The following is an 18,409-nucleotide window of genomic DNA, read 5'->3' as shown; positions in this document are numbered from 1 at the left end:
TATGCCCCCCTCCCCGTTCCAATTCAGGTTACGTAAGGGCTGTGACTCAGTGCTAGATCAACTGCAGAAAACAGCAGGTTCAAGTGCTGGCATCTCCAGTAACCCATGGGACAAAAACCCTTGTCTGGAACCCTAGAGAGCCAGTTGTTATGTATTCAGTGGTCTGTGTTTGCCTGAGCTTGAGTCTGGACTAAGGATTCTGAGCCCCTGTGTTCTGATTTGATACATTATGTCCAATCATATTTCAGGATTTGGGCCTCTGCCATTGGCCCTTGAACTCTGAGTTGTGATTCGCAGCTTGGGAGTTTAGACAGCCAATTATGTTGGGAGTGGGAGTGGCCCAGGCTTTCAGGAATGTTTATAAGCAGTTGCTTTGCCCCTGTTTCCCAGTCACGTGGTTCAATAAAGGTTCTTGCTGTTATCATTGTGTCTTGCCTCGTGGGAGCCCACCTGCACTTCACCAGTGCCATTCGGTGTAGACAATACTGCTTTAGATGGACCAGTGGGTCTGATTCGTTATAAGGCAGCTTCCCCATATTGCCTGCGATTGACAACAGGAAATGGAACTACCAGTAGTTTGCAAAGGGCAGCCTTAAAGAAACAGACAGCCTCTGCTAACAGAGGGGAGAGCTGGCAGATGTTTTATGCATGGACTTGGCTTCAGCAAGAGGTGCAGACAATGCGTAGGAGGAGAAAACAAAGGAAGTAGGAAGCGCATTGAATGCACCCATTCTTGTTTGTTCCTAACCTTGGGTTAGGAAGAGAGGAAACTACAATGGAATCTTCTGAATCCACTTTTGCAGGAAACAAAATAAAAAGTCAGGGCGGAGGGTGGCTCATGAATTTCAAAGAGGAGCTCATGAATGTGCAAATGTGCCTGTCAAGCTCAGATAGCAGATATGCCTCCTCAGCCACCAGTCTGTATAATGCACTTCGACATGGTTGCTCGAGAGGTAGTAAATAAACTGCAGTCCTTGTCTGGAATGTTTGATCGTAAAAAAGCAGGCATGGCCGTGCCAAGTTTAATTCATAAAAAAAGGTCTTGAGGAAATTAAGGAAAGTGCATCTGCTCTCTGATAGGATTTTCTGAACCACAGCAAAAACACAATCCTTTGCAGGGTAAATAAGCCAAAGGGAAACCCAATTTGGGGGCAGCAGGGGAATAACGGGGGAATATTGTTTCAAAAACTTGACTGTAATTTACAATGTTTTGTACAGAGCACCCCCCCCCCGACACACAAATAGTTTGTACTTAAGACCTCTTTTAATAGAAGCACAGTAATTGAAAGCACTATTCATCTTGCAGATTGCTGTTTTCAGGACACATACTGTATGTCTTAAAGAAGCATGAAAAAATAGTTTTGCATGGTATTCCTCTGCAGTATGTTAACTTTAATGTGGAGATATCAGCTGTTATGCTCCTGAATGGGAAATGCGAAGGGATGATTAAAAGCTCTATTTTTAAAAGATTGATTTAATACTGAGCTTCCTTTAAGTGAAATGCTACCTGTAATCTATATTGCAGTGTGCTAGATGATTTTTGAGTGAGTGGTGGTGGTTAAATTTCTGACACTGATTGGTGTAGTTGCCTGCCCATCACAGAGGGCCAGGTAGTCAGAAGAACCTTTGATTGCTATTGGTGGATATACTCTGCTTCTTAGGGTCTCTGAAAGCCGTTATTAGAGCTATTCAGCCCAAGAGCATCTGAAGAGAGGAAGGAAGAAGGGAGGGAAGTAAACTGGAAATGGGAAGGGGCAGAGAGAAGATGCACACACAATCTAGAGCCGCAGAGGAGACAGAGGCTGAAGTGTCAATATTGATTTGAAATAGCTATTAACCAACCACACCTTTGGCTGTATAGCTGTAGTAAAATAAAATAAAAAAGCCCAATTAAGCCCCAGATTCTCCTTCTATAGCTACAGTTATGTGCTTCAAACTGTGCCCTGCAAATGGGAACACACTGCCCAAAATCAAATTGAAGTATTTGGATTTAAATTGCTTTGTGCTACTTACTTCAATGAGATTAGATCACCTTAAATCCAGATACTTTGCTTGTCAGAGTTGCAACCTGGTTGATGATGGTTGATGCTGCAAGTTAAAGCCAGACTCAAGCTTCCATCTTACACAGAATTAAACTTATTTAAGGCCATTGATTTCTGTGGCAATTAATCTTATTTAATTCAATTTTGAACTTGCTAATGAAATGACTGGCTTTGGGTTGCCAGTGTATACCAAAGTTAAATTATTCCAATCTCCAGAACGAAATGCCTCAGAAATAGGTTCCTGTGGATTTGCTTGAAATGCAAGTGTTTAAGTTGGGGGTGTTCTTCCCTATGAAAGGAAAACCTGTGATAAATGCCCACAGAATGTGATAGTTACATGCTTGTTGGATTCAGGATGCTTGTAAGCCTTTGGTCTGACCCAGCAGGACTCTTCCTATGCTCTTACAGAAATAAGTTCAAGTAAATCCATACTTCTGAACAGCTTTACCAACTCAGTGAAAACAACACCATTAATTAGGCAGCATCTAGTTTCAAAATGGAAGCCCTATCCTTTGTGATTACCTGTGGGCTGCAGAGCGGAGAGGGATTCAGAGCACAGCAGAGGTTTTTGAGCAATATTGACCCACATTTTCAAATTAATTTCAAGGCGATTTGACGTGCATTTGGGCTTAGCAGAAGCAGAGCAGAGGTCAACTCCATCACTACAATTCTTCCCTGCCAGTCACAAATATATACCATGGTTTCTTTCACTAAGTAGGTCACCGTTGGGTTGCCGTGAACATTAAATACTGTATGTATGTATATATATTTCATATACATAATATATATAATACAAAATGGAACACATGATTGTCAGTGACATTTCTGAAATAAAGCAACTGCAATAACAAAATGAACTAAAAAATAGAACCCAAAAGTTGCCATTCTTCAACAAAAGGAGGAGACTCCGGCATGAAATTAACCCAGCATGCTGAATTAGAATTTATTAAGAAGTTGTTTCTGTTGTTTAGGCTTGAATCAAGAAAACGGTTTCCATTCCTGCTGCAAGTCTGTGGTGAAAGCATATGTCTGTTGTTGGCATCTGCCTTGTCTTGGGAGACAATGAAGGAGTGTGCCTTCGAGGGCGAAGTCAAACTCTTGGAGTGTCACAGCATCTGCTGTGGCTGTAGAGACCAATAGGGGAGAGACATGTTTTGTTGCAGTTGGCGCAGACGAAGGTGTCCAGTTGTGCTGATGCAGAGGCACAAGACAAGGCTCATTTTGTGCCTATAGTTATCTATTTCCCTTGCCAGACAAAGACTACACACACACACACACACACACACACTTTTAAATCACTGGTGTTTTTAAAAATCTTCACTAGGCTGTCTTCACTGATGCTTTCAAATTGTTCCTTTATTGTTTACATTGTAAGCCACTCAGAAAATGTTCTTTTCACTGAAAGGAGGTACATAAATCTTTAAAATAAATTTTAAAATACAATACACTAGGCAAATAGCGACCCAAATTTTTGATCCAATGCACAACATTTTAATCTGTAGTGCAGCTTATTTGCTTTAATTTATTTTTTTATACTTCTATCCCCATATCCTTCCTTCAAAAACCTCAGGAAGCAGGGAAGGATGTATGTTGAAGCACATTCAGTCACCAGGGACATATTATTTGAGCCAAGGAAATTAACAGGTCATATGCAGCATAAAGATGTATGCAAAAGGTGAGTCTTCCATTGAAATGAATGACAAGAAAGTTCATGTCCATTCATTTATTCATTTCCTTGAGAAAAAGAATGTGCTTTGATGTGCTTCAAAGATGTAGAGTGTACAACTTTATATTGGTTTTAAATCACTCTGCAAACTCAGATATGATTTTTAAAAATTAAAACCCAGATTTATCTATGGAAACAGATGAGCATAAGATGGCTGTTTTGTGGGACATTATTGCAGCCAAATGAAAAATTCAGGCTTTGCCAGATGGGCACATGAAGTGTCTGAGGCTCAGAGAGCTTCCCTGTAATATTTCCTAGAGAGAACTCTGTGAGATCGCTTCCTTTGTCTGCCTTGGCAGGAAGCTGTAACACTGCATACTTCCTTCCCGTCTGGGCATCTTTCTTTCTTTCTTTCTTTCTTTCTTTGTCATGATTTCAACACATGCACGTCTGAGCTCTGCTTTTGTAATTTAGATAGTAGTTATAAATCTGCCTTTATTTTGCTACTGTAATTGCCGCTTTGAGATCTGAGCTGGATCTACACTGACCTATTTAACGTTATTAGAACAATATTAGATATATTGTTCTAAAACGTTTCTTAGCTGTTTCCTTTGTAAAAACACTGTTTTTGTACTGCTGGCTCCTGGTTGCTCTACAGCGCCCTCTGGTGTCACATTTTAATAACACATTATGAACATTAAAAGTAGAACGTCATGTGTCTATCTACATTATGAAAACCATTCCTTAACTCAACCCTTCCATAACCATGAGTGTAGGTCCACTCCTAGACTGTGTAAGCAAATACTCCTTTTACCTCTTCACCAAACAGTGTGCGTGTGGTAGTTGTTTTTAAGGGGGAGAAATGGGTTAAAAATAGAATAAATAAGAAATGGGATGTCTTAGCTTCCAAGTTTAAGCTGCAAAAGATGGCACTCTGCTGATCTCACTAATATGAGCAAGGAAGGATAATAACTAAACAATATATCCATTCCTACATATTTTGGTAAGGATTTGGTGAGAACCAATTACAATTCCCTCCATGTTTTCCAGGAGAACCAGCTTGCGGTTCATAAACCTCAGCTGAACATTACAGCCCGAATGCGGATGATTTTTCCATGCCAGAAACTTCTCTTGCTTTTCATTGCTAGCAGCAAAACAGAAAACAGACAACCTCACCAGCTACTAGGTTATCTTTCCTTGCCAGGGAATCTGCAGTCATGCAAGCATTTTTCTTGGCTCAAGAAGATATCATTGCAACCATTTCTCTGCTTCTGAGCATTAACCTCGGAGTGTTCACCAAATTGCTACACTTTTTTTTTGTTTGCTGACACAGAAAAATAACACTTCCCAGCAGCACAACACCAGATGGTAATTGCATTCTAATAATAGAACAAAACCATGAGATTGCCTGCTATTGTGTTGTGCTTTTAACTGATGTGACACCAGAAAGTCAGCCACCTGGTAAATACAGTAAGAGAGCTGCGATTTTTTTGGGGGGGGCATCTAGGCCTGCCAGTTTCGAAACAAGCAAGCAATAGTCAGGGTGGAACTGAACACAGGAGCTGAAAGTGCTATTATCAGGGATATTGAGTTGCTCTGGAAGATGCATGCATGTCCCGTCCTTGTTCATGATGCATTCGTCAGGTGGCCATTAGTTCTGCTTTAGAGGGTACAATCCTCTATGCGAAAGGCTTTTGGACTGAATCTTGTTTTCATAGAATCATAGAGCTGGAAGGGACCCTGAGGATCATCTTGTGTGTCGAGGCCCCCCAGGACACCCCCAAATAAAGACACAGTTCACACAACATTTTTGTTTTGGTTTTTGGCATAATTTTGGCCACAACTTTATTGAATTACAGTATGTGAGTGGCTGCTTAGGTATTGATTAGCGACTATCTGTTCCCACTTAGTGGTAGGAACAGAACTGACAATTGCAAGCCTGCGGAAGTCAGTAAGGGTAAACATTTTTGGGGAGAGAATAGAGCTGGGTGCCAGGCTCTCACCTCTCCCCAAATGCTCCCAGGGGCTCTTGAGTGGCCCTAGCCCCTTGCCAGGGGTTCGGACAAGAGCATGGCGAGCCCCTGGATTCCTTTACCGGAATACCCTTGCAGCAGCAGCATTGGAGGGGCAGGCACAGGCAACCACATCCCCTCCACCAACCAAAATTAACCAATGCCTAACCTCAACCTTACAAGTTGTGACAATTTGCTACACAGTAGGCAAAAAAACAAATGGCACCAGCCAATCAGCCAAATGGTAAAAATTCCTACCAGGCCCCTGCTCCAAAAGCAGACTACTCCATGACAGGCATAGCAAGGTCAGCACGAACAAACCCTAAATATAGGGAGGGTGCGCGGGTAATCCGATGTGCGCAGTGAAAAAAAGGAAGCTCAATGCTGTGAAAAGGGAATAAATAGCACCCCCATCAATCAAACAATTTTGCAACATTAAATTTCCCCCAGCAACAATTGGAATTTGTGGCCATTCATATTAACCCGCCCAGCAACAGGGGATGTCATGGTTGCCCCCACCGCAACACGTGCTCTCCATGAAGGTGAACCCGCTTTGTCCAACCCCCTACAATACAGGAATTTGTAGCTGTCCCATTTGGGGATCGAACTTGCAACCATGGCATTATCAGCACCATGCTCTAACCAACTGAGCTACCCAGGTAAGGGAGCTCAGGAGCTCTGAGCTTGCCCACCGGCTCCTTAACACCCAGACAGCAAACTGAGCAAGCACACAGGCTATCTGGTCATAGGAACACAGGGAGTTGCCTTGTATGGCGTCAGTCCTTTGGTCCATCTAGTCCAATATTGTTCACACAGATTCGCTACTGCTCTCCAGGATTTCAGGCTAGAGTGGCTCTTTGCTCTACCTGGAGATGCTGGAGATTGAACCCAGACCCTTCTGTGTATGCAAGCCTCCACTACTGAGCCTTGGCGATGGGGCTTCCTCACTATGTATGGTATTTCAATTCACATTGTGGTAATTATTTCTAAATTTAACCTATATATATATAACTTAGCACTTTCAAATTCCATGCAAAGTTGTCTCTTCTGCATCCTCCCGTTTGATTATGCACCCCTTCACATATTTTGGGTGATGCAGAGTGGCAGTTGTGCATTGCAGGTGGGGTGGAGGGGGTGTCAAAATGGGTCCTGTGGGGGGAGGCTGTAGCACTGCATGATTCTAACCCTCCCCACACCCAGAATGGTTCTTAAACTACAGCAGCCCTGGAACTGGCATAGTTAAGTCCCTCCCACTGTGTGTGTGTGTGTGGGGAGTAATAGGATAACTCATTCCCACCCCCTGCCTTGGCCACAGCTTAGGAAGTGGTAGCAGAATCCTGTACGAATGCTCAACTTGGCTACAATTCTGCGCGTACTTACTCAAGAGTATATCTCCATTTAATTCAACTGGACTTCCTTCTAAGTGAACATGCTTAGAATAGCACTGTTATACTTGTTACAGGTATACCTGCAGACAGTGCTATTTTTCTAGAAAAATAGGTGCCAGAAACTCACCACAAACGTCTCCCTTGTTTTCTAAGAATGGCAATGGCGTCCACCTGAGCGATATCGGGACTGAGGTCCACCAAGAAAAAAGCGCTGCCTGCAGATCATATTTTGCCTGTATTTTTTTAAAAAAATGCCATGGAGATGGTAAATACCATGGGATGTTTATTCAATCTGGTTCATCTGTTTTAGTTTTCCTCTCCCTGTGTTTTCATAGCAGTGGCTCATCTGGGCTTTTTGGACATTACAGGGAAGTGGCGGCCAACTATTCTGAGTTCTAGCGCACCAATGATGTGTGGTGGGAATCTTCAGAGCATAAGGAAAAGGGAAATGTGTATGAGGGGGAGATTGATCTACTCTGCCTAGTGCACATCAAAAACAGCTGCTGCAATTAAAAAGTAATTAAGAGTGTGCTAAAATAAATGGAAAGGCTTCCATATTTTTATTTTTTTTTGAGAAAACATATGGGGTCCGCTGAATGACACAAAGCAGCAGGGATGTTGAGTTACCCCATTTCTGAAAGTGCATCTGTACATTTGTAAGACAAACAAGCTCCATTCATAATGTGCAGCCCTGCGTTAACTGCTGCTAATTTAAACATGCATCCTTGTCTGTGTGCATTACCACGGCACCAAAGATAAACCCAACGTTGTACCATATTTTATTCCTGAGGCCTGTCTGTAACCGAGAAGCCTAGTTTGCACAATAAGATTGGTCCATGAAGAAAGTGGATTTTAACCAGATATGAGGCATCATTTCTCTGGGGCTGACAGATTGCAGCTTACACATTCTTCTCAGTGAATTGGGGGACGGGTGTGTGTGTGATCTTAAGAGTTTTGATGGCCTCAGCCAAGATGGGAGTAAGCAAGGTGAGGTGTAGCTAAGACAGAAAGCTATAATGTTAAAAGGGCCTAGAGTTTGCTCAGGAAAATGAAGAAGCCTGATTGGGAAGCCTTACTAGAAACCCAGGAATATTGCATGCCTCACTCTAGCCTGCTTGCTGTACTTTGGCCAGCTCTGGCTCCAGGAGTTTGAGAATCCTCAGGCATAGCAGGCTGGGTGGGCCCACCAAAACTGGAAGGTGCAGGAACTGAAAGCTGAGAATTATCTTTGGCTGCATCTGATCTCCATGCCAAGTGGGGAAGTTAGGGCAGTGGTTAAGGGCTTTGGCAATCCCAGTCATGTCAGGCTCTGGAGCTGTCCCTGGGTCTGGTTGAGCTCCCTGCAGTTTGTTCCGTTGAACAGACCTGAACGGTGGTACTCAGGCTGAATCATCTGGCCAGTTAATCAGTTCAATTGTCTAGACGTTGTCTTGAAGAGGAATCAGGAGGAAATTGGGCAGAGCGCTGGGGTCTGGAGAGAATGTAGGAAGAGGAAAGTAGGCAGAAACAGAGAAATAAGGGATGGTTGGAGTTACCTCTTAACAAAGTCTATAGAACTACACCAGCTCTCTTGTATTTGTAAGGACAACAAGACTGTGTACATACTATACATTTCATGCACATTCCCTCCCCATCCCCAAATAATAATACAGTGGTACCTTGGCTGTCGAACGTAATCCGTTCTGGAAGACCTTTCGACTTCCGAAACGTTTGACAACCAAGGCGCAAAGGGCAGTCAGCAAAGTCAATTGAGAAAATTGAAAGAAACACAGCAGAAGCCATTCGACTTCCGAAAAGCATTTAAAAATGAAATCAATTACTTCTGGGTTTTTGGTGTTCAAAAAACGAAGCATTCTGCTTCCGAGATGCTTGAAAACCGAGGTACCGCTATAATTGGAACTATAATTTGTTAAGCATGCTGGGAATTCTAGTTCTGTGAGTGGTAAGCTGCAGTTCCCAGGATTCTACGGGGTGTGCTCTTTAAATTGTGGTGTATATGCTTGCTCAGGACTCCAGTTCACAAGGACATTTCAGCATACATACCCTCAAGTGTCCCTATTTTCCAGGGATGTCCCTGATTTAGATAAGTCGTCACAGTTTCTGATTTGATCCCTGAATGTCCCACCTTTCCTTAGGATATCCCTATTTTCATTGGAGAAATGTTGGAGGGTATGGAGTTATCCGACCCCCAAGCCGTCTGAAGGCAATTCTGCATAGGGAAGTTTTTTTAAAAAAGTTTAATGTTTTATTATGTTTTAATATATGTTGGAAGCTGCCCAGAGTGGCTGGGGCATCCCAGTAAGATGTTTGGGGTATAAATAGTAAAATTATCATTGTGGAATGGGTCATCCTTATTTTCATTGTAGAAATGTTGGAGAGTATGAGCCTTACATGCATTAAGCAGCCTAGAAAGAAATTAAACAAAGGAACATTCCTGATCACAGTTTCCTTTCATATTTACATATTTGTTTGAGTTGAAATAGCCCATGTCCCACAGAGCTTTTTGTAAAGACTCTGTCTGTTAAGGTTGTGTATAACAGATGTAATAGAGTTATATCTTTCTTTGTATTTTGACATTTTGTATTTCATTTTTTAAAAAACACACATGTATATTTTGGGACGCAGGTGGTGCTGTGGATTAAACCACAGAGCCTAGGACTTGCCGATCAGAAGGTCAGTGGTTCAAATACCCGCGACGGGGTAAACTCCTTTTGCTCGGTCCCTGCTCCTGCCAACCTAGCAGTTCAAAAGCACGTCAAAGTGCAAGTAGATAAATAGGCGGGAAGGTAAACGGCGCTGGTTCGCCAGAAGCAGCTTAGTCATGCTGGCTACATGACCCGGAAGCTGTACGCCGGCTCCCTCGGCCAATAAAACGAGATGAGCGCCGCAACCCCTGAGTCGGCCACGACTGGACCTAATGGTCAGGGGTCCCTTTACCTTTACCTATGTATATTCTACTCCTGTTCATAGAATTCCAGTTCCCAGGGTTTTCTGTGGAAAGGAAATAATAATAATAATTTATTTATTTATTTATACATACATACATACATACATACATACATACATACATACCCATAGCTGCCAAGTGTCCCTTATTTGAAGGGACAGTCCCTTATTCCAGCGCCATGTCCCTCTGCTGTCCCTTATTGATGGATGTCCCTTAAATGATGTTCCTTAAATTTCAAAGAAAGCAGCTCCTCTCCCTCCCTCCCTCCCTGCCGGCCAGGGAGGAGGGAGGCTCCAACTGTGTTGCTTGGCTGCGTTGCTCACCCAATAAAAAGTCTAAGAACGATTGGGGGGTGTAGCTTGCATGCCTTGTGTGTGGCTAGTTAATGCAAGCTGAGGGGTTTTTTGAATGCTGGACGCCATTTTGTTGCACGTGCTGCTGCAAACTTTGCAGTGCAAAGCCAGGCCGGGGAGCCATCTTAGGTTGAGGCTGCATAGGCCTTGTGGTGCATGTGATTCAGATTCTATTCAGTTGAACCTCTGGTTACAAAGTTGGTTGGACAGTGTTCTTGAAGCTACCAGCATGAGTTTGACAAGACTGCAGGAAGACAGGAAGACTGGAGTGCCTGGAACAGGTGAGACTGCAGGTCCCTTATTTTGGCTGCTGGTCCCTTATTTTGGCTGCTGGTCCCTTATTTTCAAGGCTGCTGGTCCCTTATTTTCAAATCTGTAAGTTGACAGCTATGTACATACCCTGCCCATCTGGTTGGGTTTCTCCAGCCACTCTGGGTGGCTCCCAACATAATTAAAAGCACAATAAAACATCAAGCATTAAAAACTTCCCTAGGGCAGACGCCGCTACCGAGAAGGCCCTCTGCCTGGTTCCCTGTAACTTCACTTCACACAGTGAGAGAACTTGCAGAAGGCCCTCGGCACTGGATCTCAGTGTCCGGGCTAAACGATGGGGATGGAGACGTTCCTTCAGGTATACTGGGTCGAGGCTGTTTAGGGCTTTAAAGGTCAGCACCAACACTTTGAATTGTGCTTGGAAATGTACTGGGAGCCAAACAGCGGTCAAAGCAATTTAAGCCAGCAGTGCAGAAACAACAAAAGTATGTCTACTATTTTTGTTTTGTTATGTTACCCAACAAAATGTCGGTAGGAGGAAAAATCCCTTTCAGATTTATTGGCTTATGAACTTCTTGTGTCCCTAATAGAGTGTTTTGCTGTGGAACAGATGGTTTGTTAGAGCCATTTTAGAGCAAGTGACTCTCAGGAGGCCAGGCAATTAGTCAGCAGATCATTAATTTTTTTGGCTCCTAAACTGCAGGAGGGAGCTGAAATCAAAGTAGCCATAACCAGAAACAAGAGCCAGTTAGTCTCTTGGTGTCAATAAAATAGCTTAAAGGGCAGGCATTTGCTCAGGAGAGCATCTTAAAAAGTGAGGAGAGGAATTGTTTAGATATATTCTGGAAGCAATGGGGAGAAAGAGAGAACCATTGGAAGGGAATTTGCTTTGCCTTGTTCTCTCTCAAGGTTTTTTTTAGAAGGGAAATAGTCTTGCACAGTGGACTGCCTTCTCAATCTTCTCCATGTCAGGATCTTTAACTAAGTCAGATGAAGAACCTGACTTAGTTAACGTTTTATTCCAGTCTGAGGCCTCTGCTGGAGTTCAAGAGGACTCATTTTCTCAACAGTCCAATACAAATGTAGAAGATTTTTCTGACTTTCCAATTAGCTTTATTTATTCTTCTTCCACAATTGTAAATGTAACCTTTTGTTCTTTTAAACATTGTGGATAAACTTATAAAGCCTTACTGGGTGACCGTTTATCAATTGTAGGTATATTAGATTTTAAAAATGGAAGCCATCTGGTTGATGTTGAAATTTCCATTTTTTATCCAAGCGGGAACATTTTGTTTCTAGAGATAAACATTAACATCTTTTCTGCCACTTGATTTCTTTGTTAGGTTTTCCTTCTGTAAAGGATTTGAGATAATACAGTTTCAGTGAGGTGCACCGATTCTCATCTTGTGACCATGCTTGCTGACAGACATCTCCAGAGGATACAAACATTTGGCGTACTCTGACTATCTGAGTAAGACCAAATTGTGTTTCTATGGCACAGGATGAGAAAAGCTGGTGAGAGCAGGCACTCATGACACGTTTAAAAGCTTACAGCTAATTAAGAAGGCTTAGGATCTGTTTTGATGGCATTAAAAATTATATCCAGGAAAATCCTCACTCTGTGTCTCTTGGAAAACATGAACTTTACATTACTTAAGCAGGTTAGTGCCTGATGAAAGGCTTAACAGCACACAAAGAGCTTATTTCAGGGTGGGAGGGGGAAATTGGAAAGGCATGGGAAGGCTCCATGGAAAACAGATCAATATGGAAGTATATTCTCAGATAAGTGGATCTCACTGGAGTAAAAAAAATATCTTGTAAGACTGCTACATTCCTATTGTCTCAAGGGTTTGGATGTGTTTGCTGAACTGAGCATTAAAGCTGGCTTGCCCCCCTTGACGGAGAGGCACCATAGCAATGTAACATCATTATTGCATTGCACTGCTCTGAAGACCTTCTAGGAAGTGTAAGGAGCGTGTTGAGGGACTGGACATATGGGGCACAACTGCTTTCTTTAAAAGGTTAATAACAACACTCGGAAAGACTGTACACCTTGAAGATAAGAGGCATTCCCACCTCTTCCCTCTCAGAGAGGGGCCAACTCCCACCTCCACCTCTTCACTTGCTTAAGGCCTGTTTGGGGCTATCCCTGCAGCCACTTCTCCATCTCTAATGTTGCCACAGATCCAACCATGTTCCTCCATACCACACCTGTAGGAGAGTAGCTGGCGTGGCTGCATGGGAGAACGCATACCAGGTCAGTTTGAAAGCCTCCTGTCTCCACTGGATTATAAAACCAGAAGTGAACCTGGATAGGTGAGAGGGAATTGCCTCAGGTATGTTTGGGTGGGGTGGAGGGAGGCCGAAGTGGCAGGAGCAGGAGGGATGAAAGCACCCTTCAGTTCTGCCAGACCTCATGTTATCATGGCAATACGTGGTGGGTGTTAGGGAGTGCATTTGCTTAGATGACATGCATCATCCCTGAACAACTCCCATCATCCCTGAACAATGGTCCTGCTAGCTAGAGATGATGGGAATTGCAGTCCCAATTGGGACCCAAGTTTGAGAAACTCTATCATAGATGTTTGAGGGGGGGCTTTAGCCTTTTCTCCACTTTGGAAAATGAGAATATATTTCACTTCTTTTGTTCTTATGCAAACTTTTGCCCCTATACACAATGGGTGGTATTGAGCTACATTTTTCTCACAGTTGACACATTAAAATGATTGGCTGTAACTTAAGTCATATTCATTAATTTCAACGGGCCTACTCTTGTGTAAAACGGAATACCACCCAATACGTCTGAGAAAAGAAACTATTGGCTTAACTATGGGTCATTGAAAAGAACATCACTACAAAAACTGAGTGGGCTAAAAAAAGATGCCCTTTAGATCATCCTCTAGAGAATGACATTTTATTCCTAGAAGCATTCGTCAACGGCAAAAGTTGCATGCCTGGTGATCAGGATCCCACCCACACTGTGAAACATGAAGGGCTCAGAGGGTTGGGCATCTTGGAAGGACAAGAGTCTGGACACTGGGAGAAGCTTTAAACCATCTCAGCCTTGTCAAGAGGGGGCAAGAAAAAACTCAAAGAGAGGAATTAATTTGACATGCAAAAGTAAAACCCAACATGTTCCCAGCTGTAGCTGTCCGTCCATCCCTCCTCCTCATCCAGCATTTATGGACTCTGCAGATGCCTAACCTAGGAAGACGGAATGTTGATGAATCCTTGCTAATGCTACGTGGTAATTAGTGAGGTTGAATATTTCTGCAACACTTTCCTCCTGTAGGGAAGGGCTTGGAGTGATGAAGGTGCCGTTGGCAGATAAATTGTACCTGCCTGAGCCATCTGTCTTACAAATGATCCTGTATGTACAGCTATTATTTCAGTCAGACACCGACAGCTCCACAATTGTTCACAGCCTCAGTGAAGAATAGTAGCTGTCAAGAGGGTTGAGAGTGCTGCGGCTTTTAACAGACCTGTTTGCAGCTCGTCTCAGAGGCTGAGGGATGGCATGTGGGAAACAAATCAGACCTGCACGCAAGGCTGCAGACGGCGTATTTATTATGTTCTGCTTTGCTATGCAACAGTGTCACAGGAAAGGTTGCTGCGTCCTTTTGAATGAAAATGTTATGGAATGCAGCGGGGGAAAGTAATTTGCCCCCTCAAGGGTTAAGATGCTCACCGTTCCCAGATCGTGCTAGGAAAAAGAACCCAGGGATCCCAAACCATTAATCTTGTATTGGTTGATGTTCACTGGAAATATTTGGTACTAAAATCCTGTCAAACGGGGATGGGGAACCTGTGACGCTCATGATGTTGTTGGACTCCAATTCCCATCAGCCTCATGGCCAATGTTCAGGAATGATGGGAGTTGGATGCCAACAGTGATGGCCAGAGGCAGCTCATCCAAGCAGGAGTTGGGAGTGTTCATTTCACCAGACAGACAGACAGACCAAATGGACCAATCATGTTCTTAGGAGGAATTCAGTGGTGACTCTGTCTTAATGAAGTGTGTTTCCACTTTCACAAATGGGAGCACCCTTTTTTTGCTGATCCCCTCTGCCCACAAAGACCCAAAAAGCTGCTCCCAAGAGTTGTTGTTGTTTAATCAATTAAATTTGTATACCGCCCTATACCCGGAGATCTCAGAGCTGGGGGACCCTCTGGGACATGATGCTTCTGCAGATAGAACAATAATAGGAGTGTGACACTGAATTCCTCCCTGTGTCTTTAATGCTCAAATTTAGCAGTACAATAGAAATGTGAGAATAATCACAAGCTATTTGGGGAAGATGAAATGTAAATACTTGGGAGTAACACGATGTTTAAAAAGGGGTACAAAAATTCAAAACATGGAGGGGGAATATGCCACATGCTTTTTGATAAATCTCTCAACCCAGACAAAACAATTATTTCATATATATACCATTTTGGGAGTTCTTAAAGGCACCCCACTAGTCAATCGGGGGGTGCAGGGGGAGGTGGTAGTTGCCCTGGCGGGATGCATTGTACTGGCTCCCACTAGCTCAACTGTTTTGTTGAATCTGGCCGAAATGATTAATAATGTGGAGAAAAGAAACCAGAGTTGCTATTCACACTTCCTTAATACACACAGGAACAAGGAAATGCTGGATAAAGTGAACAGTTACTGGACCTAATGTTAAGAGGAAGCATTTTTCATGCACAATTAGCTTGTAGAATTCATTGTCACGAATTTTGCAAGAGCTAAAGATAGAAGAGCCCTAAAAGCTCAGCTATGTTCATAAGAACAGACCCATGAAAACTGCAGGAATAGTGCAAAATATCTTCTGGTTGACAGAAACTGGAGATACATTTGCTTTGCATAGGGCCCAGCTTTGTAGATTTCACATGTGATGGGCAACAGCAGGTGTGGAATAACTTTGGCTCTCCTTGTGTTGCTGAACTACAATTCCTGTCATCTTTGTAGATTCAGGTAGGTAGGGTGTGTTGGTCTGCCGCAGTCGAAATAAATAAAATTTTTTAAAAATTGTCCAGTAGCACCTTAGAGACCAACTAAGTTTGTTCTGGGTATAGGTTTTCGTGTCCACACAAAAGCTTATACTTATACATCATCTTGGGTTATTGGCCACACTTGCTGGGGGTAATGGGAGCTGTAGTTAAGCAATATCTGGAAGGCCAAAGCTCCCCCACACCTGGACTAAAGGAGAAAACATTGGTTTTCAAAGAGAACCACAAGCCAGTGCCTGTATAAGCCATACTGAGTATGTGCCACATGTCTAAAGGGCATTCTTAGCCCAATCTATGAAACAAGGGATGAACTAAATCCACCTACAAAAAAGTTGGCAACTTTGTTTCTGTGATATACTGGAAATGAGGTAAAATCGTTTCTGGGGGCAAGACCTGGAACGGCCTCCATTTTGTGTTCCTCAGAAAGCCCTCTTCTGAGGCACTTCTTGAACTTGTGGGTGGGGACTGGCTGCCACCATAAAAATTGACTGCCTTCTTTTTCACCATTACAGCTGACAGCAGTTGGATGCCTACAAAGAAACACACACTTCCAGACAATGGCTGGATCGATCCTTCAGTAACTGCCATTATTTGACAGGTGCAGTGTTCAATGTACACAATACTCCTCACCAACAGAAGGTAGTGACTGAAACAGCCTTGCTTAAAAATGCTTAAAATAAGGTTAGTGGGTTGCATGCAATGCTATTTTTAATCCCGTACTAGGAAACACATTTTTTAACATACTGGATTTTTTGAAGTACAATAATGTCTTCTAAAAAATCCCAAAGGTGCCCCATGTTTGTTTGTTGTTGTTTTTTTTTTGGGGGGGGAGGCAAGGGCAGGAATCATGAGATTAACACTGATGTCCTATGTGTGTCAAATTTATGACTGCTGATGTAAATCTGACCTGGGTCAAATATTTGCACCAGCTCTAGGCTGGAACAGCAATCTTCCTCCCTCCAGTTCACTTCAACCAACATGCTAAGCATGACTGAAGATGCACAGGGGGGCACACTGCTTTTTTAAACCATGCTGGGAAGCAGCTGTTAGGATTGCACCCTTAGCAAGCTAACTTTAGCACCTATTTTATACATGGACACAACTGTCCTGGGTCTAGTGTTACTGTACTTATGCTTCTCTTTTCTAGTTAGGACTGTATTTCTGACTAGAACCTAAATCATCTCTCTGGAACAAGGCAACAATAGCAAGAAAAATGCTCAACATAGCGCACCATAGATCACCACCTTAGGGAGAAAAAAGACCAAGCACAGGAGAGTTAGTTTCTTGGCACACTCAGCTCTGTATGTTCCTCGGAGTGGCTTGAGGGGCTCTTTCTGCAATCCAATTAAAAGCAGCTCACATCTAGACGGTGAAGAAACACGTACAGCACACACACCTGATAGATATTTATAAGACACAACAGTATTCAATTAGTTCAGGATCAGTTTCATTGGTCCCCTTCCATCTTGCCACATGGCCCACGATCAATAGGTGTCTGAATTAGCAAGCAAGATCACAAAGCAGCCAACGATATGGTTGGGAGTCAGCAAAAAGCAAGCTTGCTCTGTGTTTCTCTAGAGACCACAAAAGCACAGCAATATTGAATAGTCTATGCCTCTCTGCCCATTGAGTTTCTATCATGGAAGTTTGCAGCAATGCTAAAAATAGAGCATTTCTGTGCGTGGAGCTGTTCTCCTCGATACATATATTTCAGTCTAATAAAAAGTGCTGGCCGTTTCATTGCTCCTTTTCCTCAGAATGAGATACTCCGATAACAGCCATTAAAATCAACCCTTGCAAATGAGCAGGTACAGGGGGTTCTTTTAAATGCAGCCTCCATTCTAGCAGGTGGCCAGAACCACTCTGAACCAAGTGATTACCTGTGAATAGAAGAGGTAATGCTGACAACTGCTCGCTGCAGGCAGTTATTCAAAAAGGAGAAACAGAAGGGAATGGAATGGAAATGCAGCACATTTAAAGTGCTTCGTAATAAATACCTTCGGAGCCCCGCTGCTGGCCTATTCTCCAAAAGCCTTCCTTTGAGCTTTGGGGTGGGCTTGGTCACAATGAATGCTAATGGGCAATCAGTGAAGCCCATCCTCCTTCACATTCCATGGTGAAAGGTGGCCTTGAAGCTGCTTTTCCAGGTCTGCAAGGCACAAGGGCAAGAAAGCCTGGGAAAAGTTTGTAAGAAGCCAGTGGGAGAGTTACAAGCTGCAATGTAGATGCTGCTGCTGTAGAACTTACCGTATTTTTCTCTCTATAACACTCACATTTTTCTCCTAAAAAGTAAGGGGAAATGTCCGTGCGTGTTATTGAGCGAATGTGCGGTCCCTGGAGCCGACTGGCCCGAGTGCAGAGGCAAAAATCAGGCAAAAATCAGATCGCGCACTGCAGAGGGGAGGCTGCTGCTTTCCTGCATTCTGCCTCAGGGTCTTATTGCCCACCCTCTTCTGTTTTCGGTTGCTTTGTTTACAAAGGTGTAAAAGCTGTTTTCAGTTGCTGTGGTTACAAAGCACAGATCCACATGGATTCTCAGAATTTTTGCATTGGCCTACCCCAAACTCACCGTCAAATCACATGTCTGTGGCCACAGCATGAAGCACCAAAATGATACATCCACTGTTCCATTCAGAATTTTTTTTTCTTGTTTTCCTCCTCTATAAACTATGTGCGTGTTATGGTCAGGTGCGTGTTATAGAGCGAAAAATACAGTATGTTCCTATGAATCTA

The 18,409-nt window shown here is 43.2% G+C and overlaps 2 long non-coding RNA genes across 2 annotated transcripts in view; one reads left to right on the top strand and one right to left on the bottom strand.

Moving 5' to 3' along the window:
• LOC309542848 overlaps positions 1-18,409 on the top strand; it is a 680,556-nt gene that overhangs the window by 91,260 nt on the left and 570,887 nt on the right. The gene's annotated exons all lie outside the window — the stretch shown is intronic.
• Positions 1-18,409, bottom strand: part of LOC309542857 — a 320,404-nt gene that overhangs the window by 34,158 nt on the left and 267,837 nt on the right. The gene's annotated exons all lie outside the window — the stretch shown is intronic.

This window comes from Podarcis vaucheri, assembly GCF_965113315.1.
Source record: "Podarcis vaucheri genome assembly, chromosome: 1".
NCBI classification, from domain to species: domain Eukaryota; kingdom Metazoa; phylum Chordata; class Lepidosauria; order Squamata; family Lacertidae; genus Podarcis; species Podarcis vaucheri.
The sequence above is the reverse complement of the archived record's forward strand: the minus strand, read 5'-3'. Positions and strand labels throughout refer to the sequence as shown.